This window comes from Calypte anna, chromosome 9 (genome assembly GCF_003957555.1).
Source record: "Calypte anna isolate BGI_N300 chromosome 9, bCalAnn1_v1.p, whole genome shotgun sequence".
Classification (NCBI taxonomy): domain Eukaryota; kingdom Metazoa; phylum Chordata; class Aves; order Apodiformes; family Trochilidae; genus Calypte; species Calypte anna.
In genome coordinates, this window is record NC_044255.1 from 23,253,448 (window position 1) to 23,281,226 (window position 27,779).

A 27,779-nucleotide genomic window follows, 5' to 3' on the forward strand; every position below is an offset into this window, starting at 1 on the left:
CAGAATAAAAATAAATATATAAAATATGTTAAATATATAAATAAATAGACAAAAATATCTTTATATACTTATAATTATAATAATATATGTTTATAATAATTTATAATAATATGAATAATAATATATGTTTATAATAATTTATAATGATATGAATAATAATAATTTATAATAATAGACATATATTATATAAATATATTTTATATATTATATGTATAAATTAATATATATAAAATATGTAAATATTTTAATTTAAATATGATATGTAAATATATATAAATACATAAAAAAATATAATAAAATGGATTCAGCTGGGATTGGGAATGGCTTTTAGTGAAAGAAAGGCAGCATGGGTCTGGGACTGGAGCTTTTCACTTTGGCTAAAGGGTGAGACAATGTTTTAGGGTTTTTTCTAAAGCCACCACCTTTTTAAACCAATAGATCCTGGGGAAATAAACTTTAGGGCAGGGAGTTTAGACCACATAAACCATCAGACTTTGGTTTCTGGGAAGGGGAAAAACTGGGAAGAGCTTTGTGATCTGCATGGCAAAGGGTCAACCCTACAAAAGCTGATGGAGGACTTGTTGGGCACCCCTTGGATTTGCTCCAGCTCACTTCAGCCAAGGAATTACCTTTTACTTGTTCAAATAATGAGCTCTGTAATTATTAGGATTAGGAACAAGAAGGAGAAACCCCTTGGAAATCAGGACAAGCTTGGTGGGCAACCTGAAGAGGAGGCAGCAGGCTCCAGTTGGAATTCTCAAGTGATAGAGACAAAAAAAAGGGGGGTTGTAATTAACACGAGGTACTTAAAGCACACAAAATCATCCAAAATCACAGGGGTTGGGGTTTTTTTTTTGGATGGAAAGTTGTGGTAAGGTAATTTTGTTAAAGGACTGGGGAATAAGGTCAGGGAGCCCAGCTCCATACCCCTCAGAAATGGCTTAAGGGCAGATATTCCCAGTGGATGCTGAGCATGGATTTCCAGAGATAAAGAAAGAAAACTAATAAAAAGAAAGCTTTAAAAGACCTGGAAAATAACCCTCCAAAACTCCACTCTCAATATACTGACCTAATAACAGAACTTCTTGAAATCAAAGACATTTTTTTGACAGAATTGACACCAGCCACAGTAAATTCATGGGAAAAAAAAAATCTCTTTCCCCAATAAATTCATATTTGGGTGACTTTTCCTTCATGTTAACTTTCAAATAAACCTTAGTCCTGCATCTAGCCAAAGCCTTAACTCTGACATTGCCTTGAGATGCTCTGGCTGTTTGTAATAATAAGGACAAGGGAGAAATTATTAAGAGAGATTTATTGCAAGTGACTGAAGGCTCCAGGGTACCAAAGTGGGAGGTTCCATCCTGAGAACAAGTTTGTGCAGCATATTGAGGCTGTTTAGGCTTTCCACTGAAAAACTGTAGTTTTTCCTGATTCAGAGGTACTTTGACACAGTTTCAAAGCAGGGTGGAAGGAAAAAAATGGAAGTATTTTATAATGCCAGCTCTAATATCAGAACTGAACCTAAATGAACCTAAACTGAACCTGGGGATGTCCCAGATGACTGAAAGTTGGCGAATGTCACTCCAATCCACAAAAGGGGACGGAAAGAGGACCCAGGAAACTCCAGGCTCGTCAGCCTGACCTCAGTGCCTGGCAGGGTCATGGAACAGCTCATCCTCGGAGCAATCACACAGCACCTCAGGATGGGCAAGGGATCAGACCCAGCCAGCACGGGGTGAGGAAGGGCAGGTCCTGTCTGACCAACCTGAGCTCCTTTTATCATCGGGTGACCTGACTGGTGGATGAGGGGAAGGCTGTGGATGTGGTCTGCCTGCACTTCAGCAAAGCCTTTGACACCGTCTCCCACAGCATCCTCCTGAAGAAGCTGTCAGCCCCCAGCTTGGACAGGAGCACCCTGTGCTGGGTTAGGAACTGGCTGGAGGGCCGGGCCCAGAGAGTGGTGCTGAACGGGACTGCATCAAAATGGCGGCCGGTCACTAGTGGTGTCCCCCAGGGATCAGTGTTGGGCCCAGTTCTGTTCAATATCTTCAGTGATGATTTAGATGAGGGGATTGAGTCCATCATCAGCAAATTCAAAGACAACACCAAGCTGGGGGGATCATCCCAACTCTCCAGTCTGTCCAGGTCCCTCTGCAGAGCCCTCCTGCCTTCCAGCTGATCCACACTTCCCCCCAGCTTGGTGTCATCTGTGAATTTGCTGATGATGGACTCAATCCCCTCATCTAAATCATCACTGAAGATATTGAACAGCACTGGGCCCAACACTGATCCCTTTGCCCTCACCAGTTGTTTTCCACCCAAACTTTTCCTCAGCATCCACATCCTTGTGTTCCCAGCAGCTGCCTAAGAACAAAGCCCTGCTCAAGAAACATTGCTTTGCAGGACATGTAATTATTAAATTGTGTTCTAATTACAGATCAGAAATTACAGCCACTTCTGCAGAGAGAAAATGCCCAGAATACTCTCTAGAAGTTGCAGTGTTTTGAAGTTCACCTAAAACCTTCTGGGGTAAAATCAAATAGATATAAAATTTGGGGAAGAAATCACGACTCCTGCATGAACTACTTGCACTTATTTTGAGGATTTCTTTAGGCATTTCTGGACACTATTCTTATTTCCTGTTAAAATCTATAGAAAATCAATATTTGCCACTTCTGTGGAGCACCAGAGACACGAGGGCTTTGCAGTTGGTGGTTCTTGGAGAAGAAGAGATGAAATTTGCCTCTGGATAGAGACAGACAGACATCAGGATGCATCCAAAGCCCCCCAGGAAATCTTTAGCCCAAAAATAACCATTTGGTTCCCAAAAAGCAGCTATGAGTCAAGAATAGGTAAAAAAGATTAAAGCAACCACCAACCAGCTTCACCCACAACACACCAGGAGCATCCTCTGCCTTCTGGAAATACACCCCAAGATACAATCTCCTCTGTTAAGTATCTATCCAAAATTAAGTGGGATGGCTGGAAATGAGAGGCCAAAGCCAACATGGCCTGGAGAAACTTGAATTTTGGCTCCTGACACCTTAGCAGAGAGCCCAGTGCATGAACAGCCAGACCCATACGTAGCCACCGACAAACTACACCAAGAAGGCTTGGGGAGCCCAAAGAAACCCCCCCCCAAATTCCAGCTGGTCCAGCCAAAGGAGAGAAACCTGAATGAGACCTTCATCCCCTTCTCCAAACACATCAACCCTGGCCAGGGTCTCTCAGGAGGAGCTTTCCCAGCTGAGTGAGAGGAACCCAGCACCATGGTGGGTTAATGGTATTTATGGGGTCTGCTTTTGGCAGAAAATATGGGAAAATCCCCTTAAAAGCTTCTGTCCTGTCCTATGAAAGAAGGGAGAGGATGCAGCAGGCTGCACTTGGTGGGTATGGAATAGGGATCTAAGGAGGCTTTGTCTGGGGTGGTTGAAGAGGGAAGTCAGGTCAGAGGAGGCTTCAGGAGACCCCTCACAGCACCCTTGGTACCCTAAAGGCAGCAGATGTCACAGTTTGTAAGATTTTGCTGCCATCTTCTGATGAAAAGACATTACTGGGGGAGAAATGCAGGAGCTGGGGTTTGGGCAGCCCTGAGAAGAACACATTCCCTCCTGGCACACTTGGCTTCTTCAGCTCCTCAGCACCCCCCTGCCATCATTTACCCAAATTCTTTCAATTGCTGCTCAAATTCCCTGCTCCAGACTTCTACCTTCCCAGGCAGAAAACAACCTCGTGCTTCTTCAAGCACCCCCACCAGTACAGACCAGTTCAATACCATCACATTGAGCTTGATAGGAAATATTTTATCAAGCAGAACTCTCCCTACTTCAAATTCTGAAGATCACTGCTCACCTTAAAGTGAGAATTTTCAACCTGAGGCATAGCAGCTACTGAATTTTCTTCTTTTTTTTTTTTTTAACTTTTTTCTTTAAGAGTTTGTCCCATGGGCAGGGAAAAAGTTGCTTCAAGCCTCATCCAACCTGGCCTTGAACACCTCCAGGGAGGGGACAACCACAGCTTCTCTGGGCAACCTCTTCAGGAGTTCTTCTTGAAGAACTTCTAAGATCCAGTCTAAACCTCTTCTCCTCAGCTTAAATCCCTTTTCCCTTGTCCTACCTCTGGATTCTCTTATGGAAAGTCCCTTTCCAGCCTCCTGTAGGTTCCCTCCAGGGCTTGGGTGGCAATGATGATGCTGTGCTTCAATCTGGTGGCACTTCAGGGCTAACTTTAAGGTTTAGGCAATTAGAAATTGACCATTTAGCCTTTCATTTTCATTTTCATTTCATATTCTTCAAAGCTGGCCCACCATGAAGTGCAAAGGGGACAGAGGAAAGCTCTCTTCCAGCCTTATTCCCTGTCAATCCCTGAAGATGATCCTTCCAACGTGTCTGGAATCCATACAAAAGGAGCTTTGGAAGTCAGCCTGACTTCCAGGTGTGCTTTAACCCATCATTTTGGACCAACCAGGAATATCTCCAGTTTCCCATCATTTCCTCACCAGACAATACCTCCAGTGGGCAGTCAGGGATTTGTCCTAAGCTTGGATAACCTCCCCTGGAATAAACAACCATTCTCTTTGCAGCAATAAGCTCCCAAACACTGAACTAAATTTACACGACAGAAATGATCATGAGCCCATAATATCCCATTATTATCTCTGGGGTTTGTTTACTTCAGCAGATCTAATGCCATCTGATTAAATTTGGCCATGTTTACACGTCATGCCATCAACTTGCTCAAACACCAGACAATGAGATTGACTCTTCAAGGGAAAATGATAAACAAATACATGCAAATCCATCGAGGCAAAATGCAACAGTAGGGAGGGGGCTCTTGAACACTCTCTGTGCTCCTCCCCAAGCTGCTGTACACCACAGACCCCCTTAACTGGCTGCCATCTCAAGTGCTTTAATTCAATATATTTATTCTCATGCATAATTTATTGCTATTTCTTGCATAATTGCTTTTTTTTTTTCCTTCTAAAGAGTTCAATGCTTTTAGTCCATCTGTGCAGAATGCTTAGAGAATTTAGGCATAAAAAGCCACGACCACACAGAGAAACCATCACCAGGGTTCAAACTCCAGATCCACCTTGTGTGAGCAAAAAGGCCAAGGCTGTCAACACACTGAGGAGCTAAAGCATCATGTAAGCCACCAAAGAAATTATCCTACAACACTGCCCCAACCCCAGATGACTTCTTCATTTGAGCTTGAGAGGTTAAGCTGGCTCTACTTTGATTAAAAACACATTTAAACAACCATAGCCATCAACCCATTCACCAACCACCTCATTGGAACAAGCAGGATCACAAGAACCAGGATCTGAAGCCTTCATTAGGATGTGGACCTGCTCAGCATCATCTCTGTCCTCCAGGAGTGTAACCAGCAACCACAGCCAGTGCCTTCTGACACTAAAATACTCCTGCCCCAATGAAGAAAAAGGCCATAAAGTTAATAATTTAGACTTTGACTGCTGTGTCCTCCTCTTCCTGGTTTTACCCCACCCAAAAATGTGTTCCTTGCAGTGGGAGATGATTCCCTTCCCACGAATAATGCTGAATCAGTCTGAGGAGAAAACTGGCATCTCCAGAAAATAAATTAACATTCAGAATTTTAAAAAATACTAAAAATCCCATGACACATCTCTCTCTTTCTGTGCTGTCTTCCAAGAGTACCAAAAAAAAAAAAAAATCAAGACTCCCAAGGTGTTCTCCTTAGGGAACATTTCCCTTCTCCTTGATCAAATGGCTGTTAAACTTTGTTTCCCATCACCAGCTATTTCAATCTCTGCTTGTGCTGTCTGAAAGCAGACAGAAACTTCTGTCTTGCCTGCAAGGTTTCAAGCAACTTGCAGGCAAATGAATAATTCATTGAGTTTTGCAGACAAGACACTTGGGGAACCTCAAGAGGTGGCACCACCCAGACTGGGTTTCAAAGAGCTCCCTGGAAATCCCAAGCTGCAGGCTTCAAAAGGAGCCTAAATCAAGATTCCCTGCCAAACAGAGAGACAGCTGATCAAATCTCCTGCAATAAATGCTAATGAATAAATGGTAAGCAGAGCTGTTTACTTCATTTTCTGGAGGAAGGCACATCAATGAATCCATTCACTGTCAGATCCCCAGAAGAAACATGTGGCTTCAACCTAACAATGCAAATGGATCCATAGTTTGAAGCAAATAAAAAGCTGGCATTATGAGATGGCATGAAATTTATACCAAATGCATCTTCTCACTTAGGGCTTTCCTTGCAGATCTGTCTCTCCCTGCTTGGTAGTTGAATCCTGAGAAGTTCCTTTGGCAGTGCTGTGCTCCCTAGAATCGTGGCACAAGTCTGATTTTTCATGTATTTCTAACATCTTCCATGTGATTCCAACCTTCTCCTGCCTCCTCAGGGCAGTTAAAGATGAGTTTTCTCTTTTCATGTCCAAATTCCAATGCATCTGCAGCACTGGAAGCTTCTGATGGCCACAGCTGGAAGATCTGCTGGGGTTCCTCCCACCCTCCCTTCACCTCCCTCTGACCCATCAGGCAAAAATAAAATAAAATAAAATAAAATAAAATAAAATAAAAAACCATTCAGATTTAGGATTCTACTATTCTTAAATCATGATAAACACCTATTATGCTAAATTAAAATTCCTCTCAGGGTGCTGAACATCACTATCAACACACACAGTCCTAATGTTCCTCCTAAATCTATGGCTGCCTACTATGCCTCAACCTTCCTGGTCCTCAAAATACACTCTAAATTTTATTTTTAATTAAAAAATACTATATAAAAGCCTTTCCTAATAGTGCAGTGACACTACCAGAGTGCTTAGACCACGAGAAATACATAAATACATGCAAAAGAAACCACAGCAGAATAAACCCAGCAGCCAGAGGCTAAAGGAGAATATGTCAGGATCAGGCAGTGCTGCAGAGAGAGCTTTGGCTGTGCTGCCCTCATCCTACAGATTTCAAGTTTCTGGCAGAAATTAAGGTAATTATGGTCATAACAAGCAGTGAGTCTATTGGAAGCTCACAAACCTGTAGCTAAAAAAAAAACTGGGGGAGAAATTCATCTTGAGGACTCACAGGAACGTGTAGATTTATCAGCACCATATCTCAGCTTGGACCCAAAATGCTTCTACTCATTCTGAGATCCCTTATTTTTATCTTCTTTGTCCTGGTACCCGAGCCAGGGGGATCACCACATCATCACTTCATTCACTGCTTCATCTCAGGAGATGCAAAGATAAATTGCATATTTAGTGCACCTGGGGTACATTATGCTGAAGAGACACCCAAAAAAATAAGAGAGAAACAAAAAAAAAAATCAGCTTATTTTAAAAATCTAGTTATGAGCACGTAGAAAAGGTAATGGCCTTATAATAGCACAGATAATTGGTAATATTTCCTATACTAGCAATATTTTTTAATATTACTGAAGTGTCACTTGTGCTTCTCAACGACTGGTTAGGACACATTTTAGGAGATTATTAAAGATCTCATCCAGAATGTTGTGAAGATGATGATGGATAGATGTTCTCAAGTGCCTAGAAATGTGAAGTCTACTTGTTAGGTTTATGGATTTTCCACAGACAATGAAGTTGCAGGCACATGGAAAATGTGCGTGTTGTTTGTGTTTGATGTATTGCCTCTTGAGGTGGTGTCATAATGGAATTTTATGGCTAAAGTTCCTCCCTCCTGATAAATCACCTTGTGGTGGCATTTAAATGAAGACAAAAAGAAAAGCTTGAAAATTAAGGAGTCCTTATGAATATTTGCTTGCAGCAGATTAATGGCCAGCAGACAACTAAAATCAATAGTTCCATATAAAAATGTCCAAGAGAGAGTTTATTTTCCTCTTCTACTTGACACCTAGCATGCTGTAAAGATTACCTGGGAAAATACACAGATTTAGTAACCAGCTGACAAGGCATCAGGATTTGGGGAGGTTTGGGGAGGCTGCAGCTTCAGCTCTGAGAAACTGGTTACACAGATACTTTAACATATAAAGGTGAAGCTTGAGTTTCTTTTTTTTATTATTTCTGGCAGAGCTGTGGAGTCAATGGGCCAGGGAAAACAACAGAGGGGACCTCAAGGGGTGCCCATCAGTGTTTTCATTTTAACTCCTGAAAGGCAAAGAGCATTCAGCACATTTTGCAGGGGATGGGTGAGGGTGAGCATTTTAACCCATGGTGGGTCCTGCATGAGCCCCTCCACCTAACTGCAGCTTGAGGGGATATTTCAGTGTATTACAGACACAACTACAACCATAGACTGGTTCAAGCTGGAAGGGAGCTAGGAAAACCTCCTAAATTCCAACCCCTTGCATGGGCAGGGACATCTCCCCCTACACCAGGATGCTCCAAGCCCCATCCAACCTGGCCATTAACACTGCCAGGGATGGGGCAGCCACAGTTTCCCTGGTGGGTCAGGGTCTCACCACCCTCCCAGATAAGAATTTCATCCTAATATCTCATCTAAATCACCCCTTTAAGTTTATAGCCATTCCCCCTCGTCCTATCCCTCCAGCCCCTTGTCCCAAGTTCCTCCCCAGCTCTCCTGGAGCCCCTTCAGGCTTTAAGTTTAAAGCCATTCCCCCTCATCCCATCCCTCCAGCCCCTTGTCCCAAGTTCCTCCCCAGCTCTCCTGGAGCCCCTTCAGGCACTGGAAGATGCTCTAAGGTCTCCCCATTTCATCCTTCTCCTCTCCAGGCTGAACATCCCCAATTCCCAGCCTGGCTCCAGCCCTCAAATCACTTTTGTGTCCATCCAGAGCCAGGAGAGCCATCAGGTGTCATGCCTGAGAGCATTATCCCATAACTGCTATTGCAGCCCATAAAATCAACATAAACTGCACCCATATTTCTTTCTCCTCTTTCTAAAACCTCTCTACCCATAGCTCAAGGCCCTGGTACAGGCAAGCCCATAAATATATTTCACCTGGAGTACAAGTACAGCCCATTAGTTCCCATCAGGTCATAGAGGTGTTGAATCAAACACATATTTTGATTCCTCCAAAGACTCCAGGAGCAATTGTCAAAGCCTCCAGGACAAAGCTGATGTCTCAGAGAGCACCAGACCCAGAATTAACAAGATATCAATCTAAAGTTGATGGCTGGAGATGCTCAGTCACACATAAATAATCAGAGCAAGCTTTAAGATGCTGCAACTGGTTTTAACCAGCTACAGGACCACTACACCTGGGTGGAAATAACTCCACCTCTAAGCAACAACTTTCTGGATTTTACCTGCAATCAAACCTCTCACTTTTCTCTCTATTTAATTCAGATAATGAAAAGAAAACTGGGGGGTATTTTTATTTTTCAAGTGATGCTTAGAACAACCCTGGCCTTCAGGGATGTGTGTGAACTTCCCAGCCTCACCCAGTTGTGCCACCAGTGAAAAGACAGAAATAAAAGCCCAGTTGCTGGTGATACAAATTAAAATGCTTTCCTCCTTCTGAGAGGATGTGGAATTTAATAACAGATTAAATTTGACATTCTATCACTAAAGTGAATATAATTCACTCTGATCTCCTTGCCATTTCAAACCCATGGCCCATTCATGTGGAAATGCAGAGAGGGGGGGAAAAAAAAAGCCCAACAAGGTAAAGATAAACTATAATGTCATCTGTACCTGGGCAATCAGTTCCATTTTGTCCTTGTGATAAAAAGTCAATATTAAATGTAAAAAGGACTGGAGTTGTTCAGAAATGTGGCTTTTATTACCAACTGCATTCAGGAGCTATCTTCCTGGGAGTGGATGTCTATTAATCCCTTTTCTAGAGGCTTCCTGAAGAGATTACAAAGGCAAACTCACTGCTCAACACTAAATCACAACTCCTATGCAGATAGATATTAAGCATCCCTCTGCAGAATTATTTAAGAACATTTCACACACATCTGCCACCAAAAAAAAAAATTCCTCAGAGTTTGCTCAGTGTTGAATGAAGAAGTGAATCAGCTGGGATTGCAGTTATTCTGAATGCAAGAGGAGAAAAAAGGCTTGGAAAAAAAAATTAAAAAAAAATATAAATTTTGTATAGCTTTTAAGCCAGAATCCAACCCTGGAAGATTTAGGGAAATCCTCCAGCACTAAGGGAAGCAAGGAGGTGCTAATATAAAGAGTAGGTTTAGAATTAAGTATGGAAAACCTAAAAGCCAGCCCTCAAATAAAACACAGATTGCGGGACAGGGTACAAGTGAACATTCTGGAGAAAATATCATGCCAAAAGAAGCCCCCAAACTGGCACATTGAGTGTGCAGTAGATGCTGCCTTGTTTGTAACTAAAATCCAAAGATGTTTAGATACCAAAGTCTGAACTGTACCTCTGTTTCAGTAGAAAGAACCCTTGAGGCCTTCCTGCAATGCAAAACCTTCCAGTGTTGTCTTAGCTAAAAAAAGGGAAGGAAAAGGGAAAAGGGAAAAGGGGAAAAGGAAAAAGGGAAAAGAAAAAGGGGAAAAGGAAAAAGGGAAAAAGGGAAAAAGGGAAAAAGAAGAAAGAAGAAAGAAGAAAGAGAAAAGGGAAAAGGGAAAAGGGAAAAGGGAAAAGGGAAAAGGGAAAAGGGAAAAGGGAAAAGGGAAAAGGGAAAAGGGAAAAGGGAAAAGGGAAAAGGGAAAAAGAAGAAAGAAGAAAGAGAAAAGGGAAAAGGGAAAAGGGAAAAGGGAAAAGGGAAAAGGGAAAAGGGAAAAGGGAAAAGGGAAAAGGGAAAAGGGAAAGGGAAAAGGGAAAAGGGAAAAGGGAAAAGGGAAAAGGGAAAAGGGAAAAGGGAAAAGGGAAAAGAAAGAAGAGAAAATAGCCAGGGAATCTTTGTACCAAACTGAATTATCTTTGTACCAAACTGAATTATAACAGGCTGCAAACAAATAATCTTTCTACTTGCTTCAGTGATCTTTAGATGAGGTCCTAAGAGCTTTATCTTGCAAATCCTTCCCAGGCTGGGGAAACCCATTAAAGCTCTCAGCATCAGCTGATGGTTTCTCATCACGCTTGCTCCTGGGTAGGAAAAAAAACTTTCAGAGCTCCTATAGGGCTGTTTGTAATCCTGACTTTGCCTGTCACCATTTCTAAGCCAGATATGGGGTTAGAGGAAAGACTCCACTCTCCAAAATGAGATAATTGGCAGCTGGAGGTAGATGGGATGGTTCAACTCTGCCTGGGTTTGCCTGCCAGTTGCTTTGTACAGTTGTAGATGATTACAAGAGTCATTAAGCAGCATAAAATCATGCGTGCTGGTTAATTAATGCAGAGCTACTTCTCCTTTTAGTTACATTTTTTATGCCCGTTGAACTCCAGTGAAATCAATAAAGTCAAGAGAAGATCAGTGAAGACTGTAGCCAAGCTGTTGTTAAGTTGAAGGAGGCCAGGCTTGGAGTTTAATGAATTATAAACCTCTAAAAAACAGAAGGAGAAAATCAAAGTTCCAGCCACATCCATGTTTTTACTGTAATTGTACACGATTATTACCATCCAGGCAATTTTCCTCAACATTAGCCTTCAAGTGATGCTTTGTCAAGTTCTGGGGTTCAGTAGCAAAGGAATTAAAGTGTTGCCAGCAGGGATGTGATCCCCAAAGAGTTCAGGATGATGCTTCTGAAGGTTCCCTGCTTTACTCCCACCACCAAACTACTCCAGCTTTACAGAGCATCTCCCCAGACTTCCCAGCATGGGGACCACCAAAGTCTCCTTTCATGACCCCTGTTCCCAGAGGTTCAGCAGCTCCAGCCCAGTTTGAAACAACCACAAAAAGCTGGGAAGCAAAACAAAGCCAAAAAAAAAATAATAATAATTAGCCAAGATTAAACCTTGAGGCCACCAAATGGTTTTGACATCTTTCCTCTCTCCACCATCCCACCCCCTTTCCTCCTGCCTCTCTCCAGCCAGTGGTTTGCACCTTGGGTGGGAAAAACCCCAAAATTTAGCTATCCCCAGAGGGATATTTTGCTGTGCCCTGTGAAGCTGAGATCTGTCATGTCAGAGGATGTGATGGAGCAGAACACAGCCAGCAGGACACCAGGACTTGAAGACACTTTTCTTTAACCATGACCCAGTATTTCCACAAGAAATACATGCAAGAAATTTGCTTTTTTTTTTTTTTTTTTCCCAAGCTCCAGGCTCAGCCCTTGACCTTTTAGTGATGGTTTGAGATAAGCAGTGCCAGGCTCAGCTGCCATCCTTGCCTTGTTGTTGTGTGACAATAATTTTGCTGCTGAAAGGGAGAGATGCTTCAGGAGTACACGTATTATTCAGCCTTAATGATAATAAAGCTGGGTAAATGTGGCTTTAATCCTCTTTCATATTTAAAAAACAATTTTAAATTGTGATGAAAACGAAACAACTTTTGATATTTCTTTTCTCCACAGAAAAAAAGAATTTCTCCCCAGAAATAAGTATTAAAAATAATATTAATATTAAAACATAAATAAAAATTAAAATAATAAAGTCAATTATTTAATTTAAACTATTTAATTATTTGTAAATATTTAATAAATTAAATTAATTTATTGAAATAAATTAAAATATAAATATTAAAAAAGATTTCTCCACAGGAAGAAAAAATAAATAAAAGGAAAAAAAAACAAGCCCAATTTCTGAAAGCTGCACTCAGTTTTGTTCCCATCCATTTTCTCTGGATATATTCAAGCCAGTTGCAAATTCCCATCAAAATGTAGCCCCAGTAATTAGGCAGGGATACAGGAGTATTCCAGTCAGGCCCTTTCCATGTTAACCACAGCAATACATCAAGTCAAAGTCTCCTTAGGGCACACATTTTTTAAATGGAAATACCCACAGAAAGAGCTGAATCATTTTCCTCAGCCTCCCAGCCTAAATAATACGTGGGAAGGTCTTTTATCCAACTTGTACACTTGTTCCATAAACTCTATTTTTGCTAAGGACTCATCAGTTTATTTTAGGCAGCAAATGGATTCTCTGCAACCAGTCCAAAGGGATTTCCTCTTTTAATCTCTCAATTTTTAGGCTTAATATGAATTATCTTATTTGAGCTCCTTTTATGATCAGGTGACTGACTGGTGGATGAGGGGAAGGCTGTGGATGTGGTCTGCCTGGACTTCAGCAAAGCCTTTGACACCGTCTCCCACAGCATCCTCCTGAAGAAGCTGTCAGCCCCCAGCTTGGACAGGAGCACCCTGTGCTGGGTTAGGAACTGGCTGGAGGGCCGGGCCCAGAGAGTGGTGCTGAACGGGGCTGCATCAAAATGGCGGCCGGTCACTAGTGGTGTCCCCCAGGGATCAGTGTTGGGCCCAGTGCTGTTCAATATCTTCAGTGATGATTTAGATGAGGGGATTGAGTCCATCAGCAGCAAATTCACAGATGACACCAAGCTGGGGGGAGTGTGGATCAGCTGGAAGGCAGGAGGGCTCTGCAGAGGGACCTGGACAGACTGGAGAGTTGGGATGATCCCAAGGGGATGAGGTTCAACACAAGAACCCCATGGGGAGCTCCAGGCTGGGCACAGAGTGGCAGAAAGGGAGCTGGGAGTCTGGATTGCCAGGAAGCTGAAGAGGAGGCAGCAGTGTGCCCAGGTGGCCAAGAAGGCCAATGGCATCCTGGGCTGGCTCAGGAACAGCGTGGCCAGCAGGTCCAGGGAAGGGATTCTGCCCCTGTGCTCAGCCCTGGGGAGGCCACAGCTTGAGTCCTGTGTCCAGTTCTGGGCCCCTCAGGAAGTTCAGGAAGGAGCTTGAGGTGCTGGAGCAGGTGCAGAGAAGAGCAAGGAGGCTGTGAAGGGATCCAGCAGAATTGCTGTGAGGAAGGGCTGAGGGAGCTGGGGGTGTTGAGGCTGGAGAAGAGGAGGCTCAGGGGAGACCTCATCACTCTCTGCAACTCCCTGAAAGGAGGTTGGAGCCAGGGGGGGGTTGGGCTCTTTTCCCAGGCAACTCTCAGCAAGACAAGAGGGCACAAAGGGGCTCAAGTTGTGCCAGGGGAGGTTTAGGTTGGAGATGAGAAAGAATTTCTTTCTGGAGAGGGTGATCAGGCATTGGAATGGGCTGCCCAGGGAAGTAGTGGATTCTCCGTGTCTGGAGATCTTTCCAAAGAGCCTGGATGTGGCACTGAGTGCCATGGGCTGGGAACCACGGGGGGAGTGGATCAAGGGTTGGACTTGATGAGCTCTGAGGTCCCTTCCAACCCAGACAATTCTATGATTCTATCATTCTATCTAACATTAATGTCTCTGACTCAAAGACTTCTAAAAATCAATTTTTTCCTTCTTCTTTATCCCCAGTAATCAAGGTTATTATTTTTCCTTAGCTGGCATTTTGGAGACTTGAACCACGAGAGATCCATGGATCCAAACAAGAGGATTCTCCCCCCAAAATAAAACCAACCAAACCTCAGTCACACAAATTTTAACCCCAAATACATCTTGGAGTTGGTTGAGGTTTTAATGCATAGAGACAGATGATCAGGCTGAACTGCATTTTAGCTTCAAAAAAATCAACACCATGGTCAATTAAAAGGAAATTATTTCAGATGTTGTGGGTTGTTTTTTTTTTCCCTCCCCAGCAGCAGCTGCTGAGTTAGATACCACTTGCTATAAGTTGTAAAAATTGATGATGATAATAAAATGTTTAAGTCAGGCTTGATTGCAGATTGCAGCCATGAGCTGGGGAGCCTGCAGTTAAAATTCAGTGTACAGACCCATGGATAGTTATTCTGTAATGATCCCACCTATTAATCACAACCCAGATAGTGTCCCTGCTGTCTATATTTATTTCTCTTCACATAGATAAAGTAACAGACAGCAGGCTGGGCACTTGGAGAGACAAATCCCCTTTAGCTGGGCTTCATCTGCATTTTTTTTTTTTTTTTTTGGTTCAAGGAAATAACAAAGCTGGGAGATAAACCACCCAAAAAGTGCTCCCAGAGAGATGCTGAGGTGGGAGGTGTGGTTGGCAACTTGGATGCTCAATAAATCTAAATATATAAATATATACATGTTATATATATATATTTATATATATAAATATATATAAAAATAGATATGCTCAATAATGCTCTGCTATGCTCAATAAAGGGAGGACAACCTTATTTTCCACACAGCCTGGAAATTGTTCTGACATTTGAGGGGTTTTTTTGGGGCAGCTTCACCCAACAGCATCCAGAGCCATTGCTGAGGGCTTCACCCCCTCCTCTCTCCATCCCCTTTACACCCAATCATCAGCACCCACACTGGTTGCATTTTTACCAGGGAAGGCAGTAAATATCATAATAAACACAAGAAAAACTCTGCACAAATACAAGAAAAACTTAACCCTGCCAGCAAATTCACATTCCACGGGCACAAGTTGGTGAAATTCCTGAAATCCAGGAAAATTTTTCCCCCTGAGGACAGTCAGATATTAGGATGGTTGCCCAGGGGAAGGGGTGGATTCCCTCACTCTGGAAAATCTGAAGTCTCAGCTCAGATAAACATCTCAGATAAACAATAATATTAGATCTAATATATTCATTGCATCCTTTGATGGGTCAGATACCACATGGGGACCAAGATGCTCTGAGTCACCCCAAACAGCATCACCCCCTCATCTTGTGGCCTTCAAGAAGCACTTTATATAAGATAGAAATTTGACTCCATTGGCCAAGTTTTATTCTGGCCACCAGAAGCTTCTAAAAAACAAAATAAAATTGTATCCTACTGAATCAAGTAATAGAGGATGATTTTTAATGCCTAAAAAGGTGCATTTCTGTGTGATGGGATAGCTTTTGGAAGCTTGATGAAACTCCAAGTTACTTTTCAGGCTGTTTAGTTGGTCCTGGAGGAATTTTCAGTGCTGTGAGGTTATCAAAAGAAACAATCCAAAAAGTTATTTCCACTTTAGGAAGCAAACCCCCGAATCAAGCAGCTGCCTAAACATTCCTCCCTCTGTCTTAACATGATGAGGACGTGTGGAGCATCTACCTCAGCTTGCACAGAAGAATTTCTGCATTTGTGGCACTGTAAAATCCAAGCCAGATCAGCCAAAAATCATTAATCATAGAATGATAGAATCATAGAACTGGCTGGGTTGGAAGGGACCTCAGAGATCATCAAGTCCAACCCTTGATCCACTCCCCCCGTGGTTCCCAGCCCATGGCACTCAGTGCCACATCCAGGCTCTTTGGAAATAGCTCCAGACACGGAGAATCCACTACTTCCCTGGGCAGCCCATTCCAATGCCTGATCACCCTCTCCAGAAAGAAATTCTTTCTCATCTCCAACCTAAACCTCCCCTGGCACAACTTGAGACCCTTTGTGCCCTCTTGTCTTGCTGAGAGTTGCCTGGGAAAAGAGCCCAACCCCCCCCTGGCTCCAACCTCCTTTCAGGGAGTTGCAGAGAGTGATGAGGTCTCCCCTGAGCCTCCTCTTCTCCAGCCTCAACACCCCCAGCTCCCTCAGCCCTTCCTCACAGCAATTCTGCTGGATCCCTTCACAGCCTCCTTGCTCTTCTCTGCACCTGCTCCAGCACCTCAAGCTCCTTCCTGAACTTCCTGAGGGGCCCAGAACTGGACACAGGACTCAAGCTGTGGCCTCCCCAGGGCTGAGCACAGGGGCAGAATCCCTTCCCTGGACCTGCTGGCCACGCTGTTCCTGAGCCAGCCCAGGATGCCATTGGCCTTCTTGGCCACCTGGGCACACTGCTGGCTCACGTTCAGCTTCCTGGCAATCCAGACTCCCAGGTCCCTTTCTGATGCATGGGTACAAACTACAAGTTCATCAAGAGAGTGAAGTTATCTTATGTAAATCCCCAGAATCTGGGGGTTTAATTAGAATATAGGCATTAATAACATCAGTCCTAGCTTCAGAAAAGCAGCAAACGAATCAAGAAAATATTATAAGGAAAAAACCCAGATTTATGACTATGTGCCTCTGTGCTTTAGGCTTTTTTCTGAATTTCCCCCAAATGAGCCGAACTTCACAATGAGCTGTTTAACATGGAGATTACTCTGCAGTCAAACATGGGACATTTCAAACCTTTCAGAGCTGCTGATTGCAGATACCAAGACAAGAATCGTGCAAAATGAAACAAGGTAATGTCCTGGTGAACTGTGGATCTACAGCATGTTTAATTTAAAATGAAATCTGTAGCCAGCAATGAACAGAAACTGTAACTTTTCCTCCTATACATAATTTATAGCAACCTGAAGGCATTTGCAACGTCTGAAATTAAATAGAAAATGAAATTATTCCCTGAAGGTGTTGGGGTTGATGCAAGAAATGCATTTAAAAGTAAGTACACAAATAGTTCATAGCTTTTTGGGGCACATTACTCAGCAGATCTCTTCCCCAGTCCCTTGCCACATTTCCCAGGATATTTCACCTCCAGCCTTCTGAGCTCCAGCTCCCCTCATGCCCCAAGTTATCCCTTAGAGGGGCATTTTTGGTGGGGCAAATGGCATAAAACCTGGCAGAAATCTACAAAACCCACACTAGGGCTTTAGAGATGCTGAAGGTTGGTTAAAGTTTTCCTTCCGCTTCTTTTTGGGGGGATTTTTTTTTAATTATCTATTACAGAATTATTACTTATGTATTATTAATTATCTATAGTTAGTTTATATATTTTATATATAAATTTATATATAATATAATATATATAATATATATATGTAAAATACATATATATTTTATATATTTATCTGTATTTAATTATCTGTATTATTAATTAGCTATACCCAGTACAGAAAGTGAGTCAGCTGTAATTGTTGGGTGTAAATGAAAATATTCCTGTTTCACTCAGCCTTCTCTCCAATAAACCTCAGACTTTTAGGAACTCTGCTGATGCTTTCAGATCTCAGCCTGAACCAAGAAAATGATTTATTTTTGCAAAGGCAGGAAACAGGGGATACAGCCTCAAAACTGCCTTCAGGATAACAACAGGCACCTGCAGAACCAGGCAGGGTTTTCAACCCCCACCTCAGCTCCAGGGACACAAAATAAATCTCAGCTTTGGGCTGGCAAATGCTTTTGGCCCCCAAAAGTGTTAAAAGATGGGAAATTAAAAAAAGTGGAAAGAATCCATGGGCAGTTTTGGCTGAAGGAGCAGCACAGGAGGGATGGACAAGCCTTATAGCATTGTACCAGACTTATAATTTGCTTTCCTACTGAAATAAATTGGCCTTTTAGTAGTACTGCATTTATTTAAATGCTGTGCTGGCAGGGAAAATAAATATTTGATGCCACGAAGATTATCAACAGTTACCATATCATAGTTCAGAAATTCACCCCATGAATTGACTCATTTCAGGAAAGGACTTGATCACTGTGAGAGCTGGTATTGACACAGAAAAAATCAAGGGAAATGGGATTGGGATAAAACATCAGTGTGGAAGTAATCACAGTTCAACTATCTATGGCACAAATGGAGATTTATTCAAGTGAAGACCATTTCAAGGCCATAGAGCAGGGTGAGGTGTGGGGGGGGTTCAATATCAGTTTGATATTAAACTTCTGTCCAATCTGCCTCAACATTAGAAGCCCAGCTGCAGTTATTTAGCAGCTCAGCTCCATTCACTGGCAAAATTCAGCTTCACAGAGAAGAGGGAAGAGAAGAGGGAAGAGAAGAGGGAAGAGAAGAGGGAAGAGAAGAGGGAAGAGAAGAGGGAAGAGAAGAGGGAAGAGAAGAGGGAAGAGAAGAGGGAAGAGAAGAGGGAAGAGAAGAGGGAAGAGAAGAGGGAAGAGAAGAGGGAAGAGAAGAGGGAAGAGAAGAGGGAAGAGAAGAGGAAGAGAAGAGGAAGAGAAGTCATCAATGATGGATTATAAAGCAAACTGAAGAACCAGCACCGTGATGTTGACACATTATAAAGCATCAGAAGGGTCATGGAGCCACCACCCTGCAAGCAATCCCTGAACCCAATTATTTAAATGTGGCTGATGGGCTGGATGGGCTCTTCAGCCCAAACCATCTGCAATGGAACCAAGGGGCTGGTTTGAAACAAAAAAGGGCAAAGAGGTGGCTGTGGCTTGGCAGAGGTGGCACCACAGCAAGGTGGTTGGTCCAGGGGAGCAGCTCAAGCCCTGACTCCCCAAACTCAAACCAGTCACAGCTTTATCCATTGACATCTTTTTCCTGCCACTGGAGCACTCATAGCACCCATGCCTAAGTTCTGAGGGAAGGCCATGGGGTCCTAGGATGGTTTGGGTTGGAAGGGACCTCTCTGGGCATCCAGTCCAAGCCCTGCAGTCTCAGGGACATCCTCACCCAGATCAGGGTGCTCAGAGCATCCTCAAACCTCAAACATCTCCAGGGATGAGACCTCAACCACCTCCCTGGGCAACCTCTGCCATCGTTCCACCACCCTGGTGGCACAGAACTTGTGCCTGACACCCAATCTAAATCTCCCCCAATCAGGATGCTCAGAACATCCTCAGACATCTCCAGGGATGAGACCTCAACCACCTCCCTGAGCAACCTCTGCCATGGTCCCACCACCCTGGTGGCACAGAACTTGTTCCTGACACCCAATCTAAATCTCCCCTAATCAGGGTGCTCAGAGCATCCCCAAACCTCAAACATCTCCAGGAATGAGACCTCAGCCACCTCCCTGGGCAATCTCTGCCATAGCTCCACCACCCTGATGTCACAGAACTTGTTCCTGACACCCAATCTAAATCTCCCCTACTTTAAAACCATTTCCCCTTGAGGGAAGAGCTTGCAACCTTCCTATGTGAAGCTCATTCTAGGACCTCAAATTTAATCCTACATGTGTAAGATCCAAGATTTACACTACCCAGAGGAGAAAAAATATTAAAAGCCAATAGAAACAAATGAGCTCCAGCTAGAAGAAAGACCTCAGAGCTCAGGAAGCAGAATTTAAAGACTTCCTTTATCTGGGGGTTTTGTCCCTCTCACTCTCCATTTGTTCTTGCCTTGATTGTTTTCTAACTTTTCCAATTATCTTGGGGGGCATCAATTTGTTTTCAAAGTCAGGCATTAATTTGAAGCACCACTTTTAGCAAGCTCACTTGTTTCTTCCTGAAGGTCTTTTTAATGGCAGAAGCATCTGCATAGCCCATCAATCTTGGCTGGCTGATATCTTGAGAGCTATCTCTGACATTAGGTAAGGGCTGCTTCCAGAGCATTTATTAATGCAAAAGATTCAGGTATCTCATTATGTCTCTACCTGGAGAGCCTCTTAGTGACTGGGGACAAGTACTTAAAGTTTCACTACAAACATCTCCACTTTCTCTCACCTATATGTAAAAATATACTCAGATAGAATGGAAATAATTGTAAATAAATCTGATTAACCCTAAGATCATTGTGTTGGGCAGAAGGACTCTATGGGGGGATTCTCTTGTCAGTCCTTTTACAGATAAAATAATGTCTTTATCTACACTGGTGTCCTGGGAAATAGTGCACTGCTAAATTCAGATATTAATTTATATCAATTCACTCTTAGATTTCATGGCCTGGTTTTGGTTTCTGGACAAAGTTTTGCTGAAAGGATTGGAAAAAGGTTCCTAACAAGTCCTAGTGCTCTCCAAGGCATGGACAGAGCTGCTCCCTTTTCATTCCATTTTCTCTGCCCAGCAAAGCAGCAGATACTTGGAGATGTCCTACCTGTCCTTGTTACCAAAATAATATAACAGAACAATATATATATATTAAACCAATATAATTTAAATCTGAGATTTTGAAGTGTTAAGAAGAACACAGCTGTGAGTTTTGCTTTGTGAGGTTTTTTTTTTTTTATTGGGGTCTTTTGGGGGTTTTGTTTTGTTTTTTTTCAAATTACTTAAAGAAAAGTATTTTAATGAAAGGTCATTACTAATTCAGTAACTAACTCTAGCATCTTGGTAAAGACCTAGCAGTTATAGTAAGAAGGCAATGGAAAGAACTGAAGGAGAGATAAAAGTTCAGCCATCTACTCATTAAAGTTCCTACTGCAAAACTCCAGCAGCTGATTTTAAAATTCTTAGGAAAATATAATAAAGAGAAATACAGAAGGGAAGTACTGAACCTTAAAAACCACAGAATATTAAACAATGGATGGATGAGTAGATGAGCCAGAGATCCAAATGCATTGGAATTAGATATTGGAAGGACAATATCCACATTCTTGAGCTTAATTGAGCATTGTGAATATTATCTAAATTCAGGGTTTTTTCCTGGTATAATAAAAATAACAAACAGCCATTAAGAAACAGTACATTTCCCATGGTAGTTATGCAGAAAGCATTGCTGACAACTGGCAAATCAAGGAGATGTTTCCTGCTTGGTTTCCCACATTGGTTGCTCTGGAAAGGTCAATAACTCAAACCTGAAAATTAACACTTTAAACTGTGTCTCCAATTGTATTTTAATTAAAGACAGTTGGTTGCAGATGAACAACTCCACTCAGTCACTATTTGGGATTGCAAGGAAAGGCTGGCACATCAACAAACAACCTTGCTATTCTTACAAAAAAGGTTCCAGACATTTTAAGAGCCCAATTCTGTGACCTGACCACCAAGGTCACGACGTATCCGAGCAGAAAGCTGGAGCATTAACAGAATAACTTGCAATTCAAGGGGCAGAGGGCCAGATTTCATTTTCCCTTACAAAGATGACATCTGGAAGCCTGCACTTTAGGGGTTGGTGCATTTAAATTCACAACTGAAGCCCCACACATCCTCTTTAAATCCCTGCTGCTCTCCCTGCTCCAGCACCGCAACAGAGAAGCACTGGGAGAGGTGCTTGGGAAATCAGCACATGAACCAAGTGGATCAGATCTTATTCCACAAATACTGAGGAATTGTTACAACTTACCTCCTGGAATCATTCCAGCTCACTTTCCCTGCACCAGGCCAAGAGCTCTCATTCATAGGGAGTGAAACCAGCCCCACGCTCCTCAAATCACTGCCAGTCTTCAGCCAGCAGCTCCACGTTGAGGCTGAAAGAGCAGAACCCAGTGTGAACCCTTCCTGCCCATCCATCAATCTTCCCTTCACCTCAAGGGCTCATTATTAGGCTTGCCTTTCATTTCCAACTGCATTAAAGAAATTTAATCAGACCCAAATTGAAAGCAGCTGAAAATGCAGAGCATATTATTTTTTTTTTCCTCCTCCCATGATCTTGCAGCTTTGCTTGCATTAATGTAAACTTTTTGGCAAGGAGCTGCATTTTATTGTCTAAATCATCACAGTGAGCTCTAATCAGTGCCCTGAGTACCAGATTAATCTGAGCTAATTAGGGATCAGATTCTGCTTCCCATTCCATGGTGAGGAGCTGAAGCAGCACCCCAGAAAGGAGCAGGGGTTGCCTGGAATCTCTCCTGGCACACCAGGGATGGGGAGCTTGTTCTTCTTACCAGCCTGGAAAGTTGTGCTTGCTGGGAAACAAAAAGCAAATTAATGGGTCTCAGGCCTCCCCAGAGAGGCAGTTTTGTAGGAAAATTATCATTTTAGACTTTTTCCCCAGCAGCATCCTGCAGGTTGCTGAGGGGCATTGAATCCACTTTTATTTGCAATGGGGATAAGTCTCCAAATATTCCAGTTTTGTTTTATTTTCAAGTTACCTCTCTCCTTAAGAGCAGGGAGGAGAAGTCCTGCAGATGTTAGTGTTTGCATTATGTGAACGTTTCCAGTCAGAGCCACTTGAAAAAAAGCATTTTTAGCACAACTTGGTTCCCTGCCCAGAAAATGGTCGTGCAGAAATCATACAAATCATTGTCAAGTGTGTGCTTTTGTTCCTCTCAAAGAGCCCTGAATTAAACCCAGTGCTGAATAACAAGCAACCTGCTTCATCATTTCCTTCTCTTCTGAAACTCAACGTCCCTTGTCTTCATCTCTCCAGCCCATTCCCTTCAGGTTTGGGGTTGTTTTTTTTTTTATTTTCCCATCCAATGGCCATAGGGTTGAGCTGCAGATGGGAAAAGCTCAGACCTGCCAGAATTATTGGAATGAATTCAGGTACCTAATGAAAACAAATCTATCAGCACTTCCATTCCCCATTCCTGCCTGGGGGATTTCTCAGAGTTGTGTCACTTGGTCTTCTGGTTGGGGAGAACATTTCTTCATTTTTCTGATTAAGAATTTGGACAAAATAATCACCATCTCAGGAAAAAAAAAAAAAAAAGCCTTAATTAAATATGCAAAGGGGGGGGAAAAAGCACAATGAGGTTAATCAGAGCATTTGTTCTGATGATTTGGAAATGCTGTTATATTGTTTACTTTTTTTTTTTTTTTTCCTACTGCAATTAGGCTTCCAAAGAAAATTATTACTACTTCAAGGAAGAGAAATCTTTCCATTATGAGGCTGTCAAAACCTGCAAGGGGGATGGATATTTGGACAGCTTCAAGTTCAGCCTTGCTGAGAGCTCAGCTGTCCCAGCTCTTCTCACCAACCCTTCCTGTTCCTCCTGTGCAATACATACATTTTCCAGCCCAGTTTTCCATGCTCCCTGCAACTTTTTCCTTCAACACTTGCTGGGGGAGATGTAAAACTTGGGGCTACCAGAGAGCAACTCAAGAGGTCAACATCAAGGGGAAAGAGGCCCTCAAAACCCTCCTGCAAGACTCCAAGTCATTAATTCTGCCCTTAGAGACATCAGAGAAATAAATGGCTTTATATTCATAAATATTTATTGGCTTTGGACATTGCTGAACAAGAAAAGTGGCCAAGACTTTATCTCTATACTGACTCATGGATGGCAGCAAATGCCTTATGGGGTTGGTTAAAGCAGTGGAAGCAAAACAACTGGCAATGTAGAGATAAACCTATCTGGGCTGCTGACCTCTGGAAAGACATTGCTGCTAGGTTAGAGAAACTTGATGTAAAAGTGCATCACGTAGATGCCCACGTACCTTCATATCCAGCTACTGAAGAACATCAAAACAACCAACGAGCAGATGAAGCTGCTCAAGTGTTCCAAATAGATCTGGACTGGGACCATAAAGGTGAACTGGTTTTGGCCAAATGGGCCCACGACGCTTCAGGTCATCAAGGCAGGGATGGAACATATCGATGGGCTCGTGACCGAGGGGTGGATTTATCCACACAGCTCATACTGAAGTTATCCAGCTCATACTGAAGTTATCCAGGTCATACTGAAGTTATCCAGCTCATACTGAAGTTATCCAGCTCATACTGAAGTTATCCAGGTCATACTGAAGTTATCCAGCTCATACTGAAGTTCTAGTATGTCCGGCACAGCATCACTTAGTGGTGGTGTCACCTCATTCAGGGCACGATAGTCCACTGTCAGCCTCCACTCTCCATTAGGCTTTTTCACTGGCCATACAGGACTGTTGAAGGGTGAGTGAGTCTTGCTGATCACTCCTTGGCTCTCTAGTTGCTGGATCAGCTTGTGAATGGGGACCACAGCATCTCTGTTGACACGATATTGTCTTCGATGCACGACTGAAGTAGCAGCTGGCACCCTCTGGTTTATAGTTCTCAGCAATCCCACTACAAAGGATTTATCTGAAAGGCCAAACAAAGCATGCAGCCATTCTGCATTCTCAGTCTTAATAGCTGCAGTACCAAAGGACCACCAGTACCCTTTTGGGTCCTCGAAATCACCTCCCTTGAGGCAGTCTATGCCAAGGATGCAGGGAGCATCTGGACCAGTCACTATCAGGTGTTTATGCCACTTTATTCCAGTGAGGCTCACATCAGCCTTCACAATAGTCAGTTATGGCTATTTCAGCAAAGCTCAGGGTAGCAGGCCTTTCCAGGTTCACCAGTCAGCCAGAATCATCATCTGCCTATAAAGGAAACAGAGCAATCCTTAACTGTGAGGTCAATGTTGAACCTTGCACCATTTGTGAGGTGGGAGCAGGATCATCAGTCAGTCTTTCTGGATGATCGTGTGTTTAAATCACCAAGTGGAGCTCTAATTATTAACAATGCTACTGAGATGGATGGAGGACTGTGTTTCTCTTGGTTTATGTGAGCACATGCATGGCATCACTTTAGGGAACAAAGGAGAAGATCTGATGGCAGCAGGAAGATAAAAAGAGAAAAAGTTCTGTATTTGCTTGCTGAAATACAGATCTGATTTGGAATTTTCTTGTCACCAAAGCCTGAGAGTGCCTTTTAATACTTTTAATTCCATTAAGGATATCCCTAAGCTTGCACACACTGAGGCATGAAAGCTGCTGGGGATGTCACTACATCCCAACCACTCTTTGTTAGTTTTCATTAAAAAGGTCCAGACAGTGGAAATAAAACTTATTTTTCTTTTTTTTTAGGAGGGGAGAAGCAAAACCTGGGAGGATGTTTTAATAACCATGCTTACCAGGTGTTTTGTTTCTAAAAAAGGAAGATTTTTGACAAAGCCTGGATCCACCTGTGGATTTGGAGATGCAGAAATCTCTCCCTTTCCCTAATTCTTGGTCCCCATATCACAACCAGCCTGACACTGGTTCTGAAGGGAGATGCTGAGCCCATCACCAGGGGATGGAGCCACTGGGATCCTCAGTTTTTGTCTTTGCAGGTGGGGTGGGAAAAACCCCAAGTCCAAGTGCCCTATTTTTGCAAAATGCTGGGAATTGGAGGAGGTATCAGCAGCAACTTCTGTTTTGCAGAGCCCTAATATTAAAATAAACCCCTTTTTGTTCCTCCCTAATCACTGCATTTTGCAGAACCCTGATATTAAAACAAACCCCTTTTTCTTTCCCCTAATCATTGCTTTTTGCAGACCCCCAATATTAAAATAAACCCCTTTTTTTTTTCCCTAATCATTGCATTTTGCAGATCCCTAATATTAATATAAACCCCTTTTTGTTTTTCCCCTAATCATTGCATTTTGCAGAGCCCCAATATTAAAACAAACCCCTTTTTGTTCCTCCCTAATCATTGCATTTTGCAGAGCCCTGATATTAAAATAAACCCCTTTTTCTTTCCCTTAATCATTGCATTTTGCAGAACCCCAAAATGAAAACAAACCCCTTTTTCTTTCCCCAAATCTTTGCATTTTGCAGAGCCTTAATATTAAAATAAACCCCTTTTTCTTTCCCCTAATCATTGCATTTTGTGGAGCCCCAATATTAAAATAAACCCCTTTTTCTTTCCCCTAATCATTGCTTTTTGCAGACCCCCAATATTAAAATAAACCCCTTTTTGTTTTTCCTTAATCATTGCATTTTGCAGAACCCTATTATTAAAATAAACCCCTTTTTCTTTCCCCTAATCATTGCATTTTGCAGAGCCTTAATATTAAAACAAACCCCTTTTTCTTTCCCCTAATCATTGCTTTTTGCAGAGCCCTAATATTAAAATAAATCCCTTTTTCTTTCCCCTAATCATTGCATTTTGCAGAGCCCTAATATTAAAATAAACCCCTTTTTGTTTTTCCCCTAATCATTGCATTTTGCAGAGCCCTAATATTAAAACAAACCCCCTTTTTTTTTCCCCTCTGCATTGCCCACTTCTTCCAGCAAGGCTGAGTTTCACACTGGATGCCAAATGCCCCTGATTATTAGGTTTTTGGCAAATATTCATCATCAAAAGGAAACAGGAAATCACTCTTTGATTGAAATAACAAAACAAATCAACAGTTCTCAGGAGAACAATATTTTCTTTTTTTTTTTTTTTTGCCAAGACTCAAAGCAGCAAATCCAAAAAAAAAACGTGTTCATGGTGCCTGTTCCCCACCCTTAGTTCTCTAAACTATTGGGAAAGCCACAGCCAACCCCTGGCAAGGAGTGAAAATCAGAAATAATCAGAACTTTATCACTGCCCTCCAGCAACCCCTCTGGTCCAGGGACTACAAATAAACTTGTAAATTAAATTAGGGCACTGAATCCCAGCAGGCAAGTGGCCAGAGCTCAGCTGGACTTGCACAGGGCAATGATGCCGGGACATTGAAATTTAAACATTTAAACTCCAAGTTAAATACTGGGAGTCCTTAGGAAGGGGGATGGGTTGGGAATTGGAGTAGAAATCAGAGCTAAATGTGAGATCTCTGGGTTGGGAGGGTTGAACCCTTCCTGTACCTCCCTGGGTCTGATGATATTTAAAATATAACAGCAGATATCCTGACAGCAAAGCCCTCTCCCAGGGATTTTATATCTGGGAGTCAGGAGGCTCTCACCTGTGGAGTTGGATGGGGTTTTTTCTCTTGACATTGGGAATTTGAGGTTAGGATGGGGGAGTCAGAAAAAGAAACCTGGGCTGACCTCCAGCTTTGCTGTTATCAATCTCTGCTCCTTGCTGATCAGCCAGATGGGGATGATATGATATAGGGAAGGGGATGATATGATCTAGGGGAGGAGATGATATGATCTAGGGGAGGGGATGATCTAGGGAAGGGGATGATCTAGGGAAGGGGATGATCTAGGGAAGGGGATGATCTAGGGAAAGGGATGATCTAGGGAAGGGGATGATCTAGGGAAGGGGATGATCTAGGGAAGGGGATGGTATAGGGAAGGGGATGTTCTAGGAAAGGGGATGATCTAGGGAAGGGGATGATCTAGGGAAGGGGATGATATAGGGAAGGGGATGATCTAGGGAAGGTGATGATATAGGGGAGGGGATGATATAGAGAAGGGGATGGTATAGGGGAGGGAATGATCTAGGGGAGTGGATGATCTAGGGAAGGGGATGATCTAGTGAAGGGGATGATATAGGGAAGGGGATGATCTAGGAGAGTGGATGATCTAGGGGAGGGGATGATCTAGGGGAGGGGATGATCTAGGGAAGGGGATGATCTAGGGAAAGGGATGATCTAGGGAAGGGGATGATCTAGGGAAGGGGATGATATAGGGAAGGGGATGATCTAAGGGAGGGGATGATCTAGGGAAGGGGATGATCTAGGGAAGGGGATGGTATAGGGAAGGGGATGGTATAGGGAAAGGGATGATCT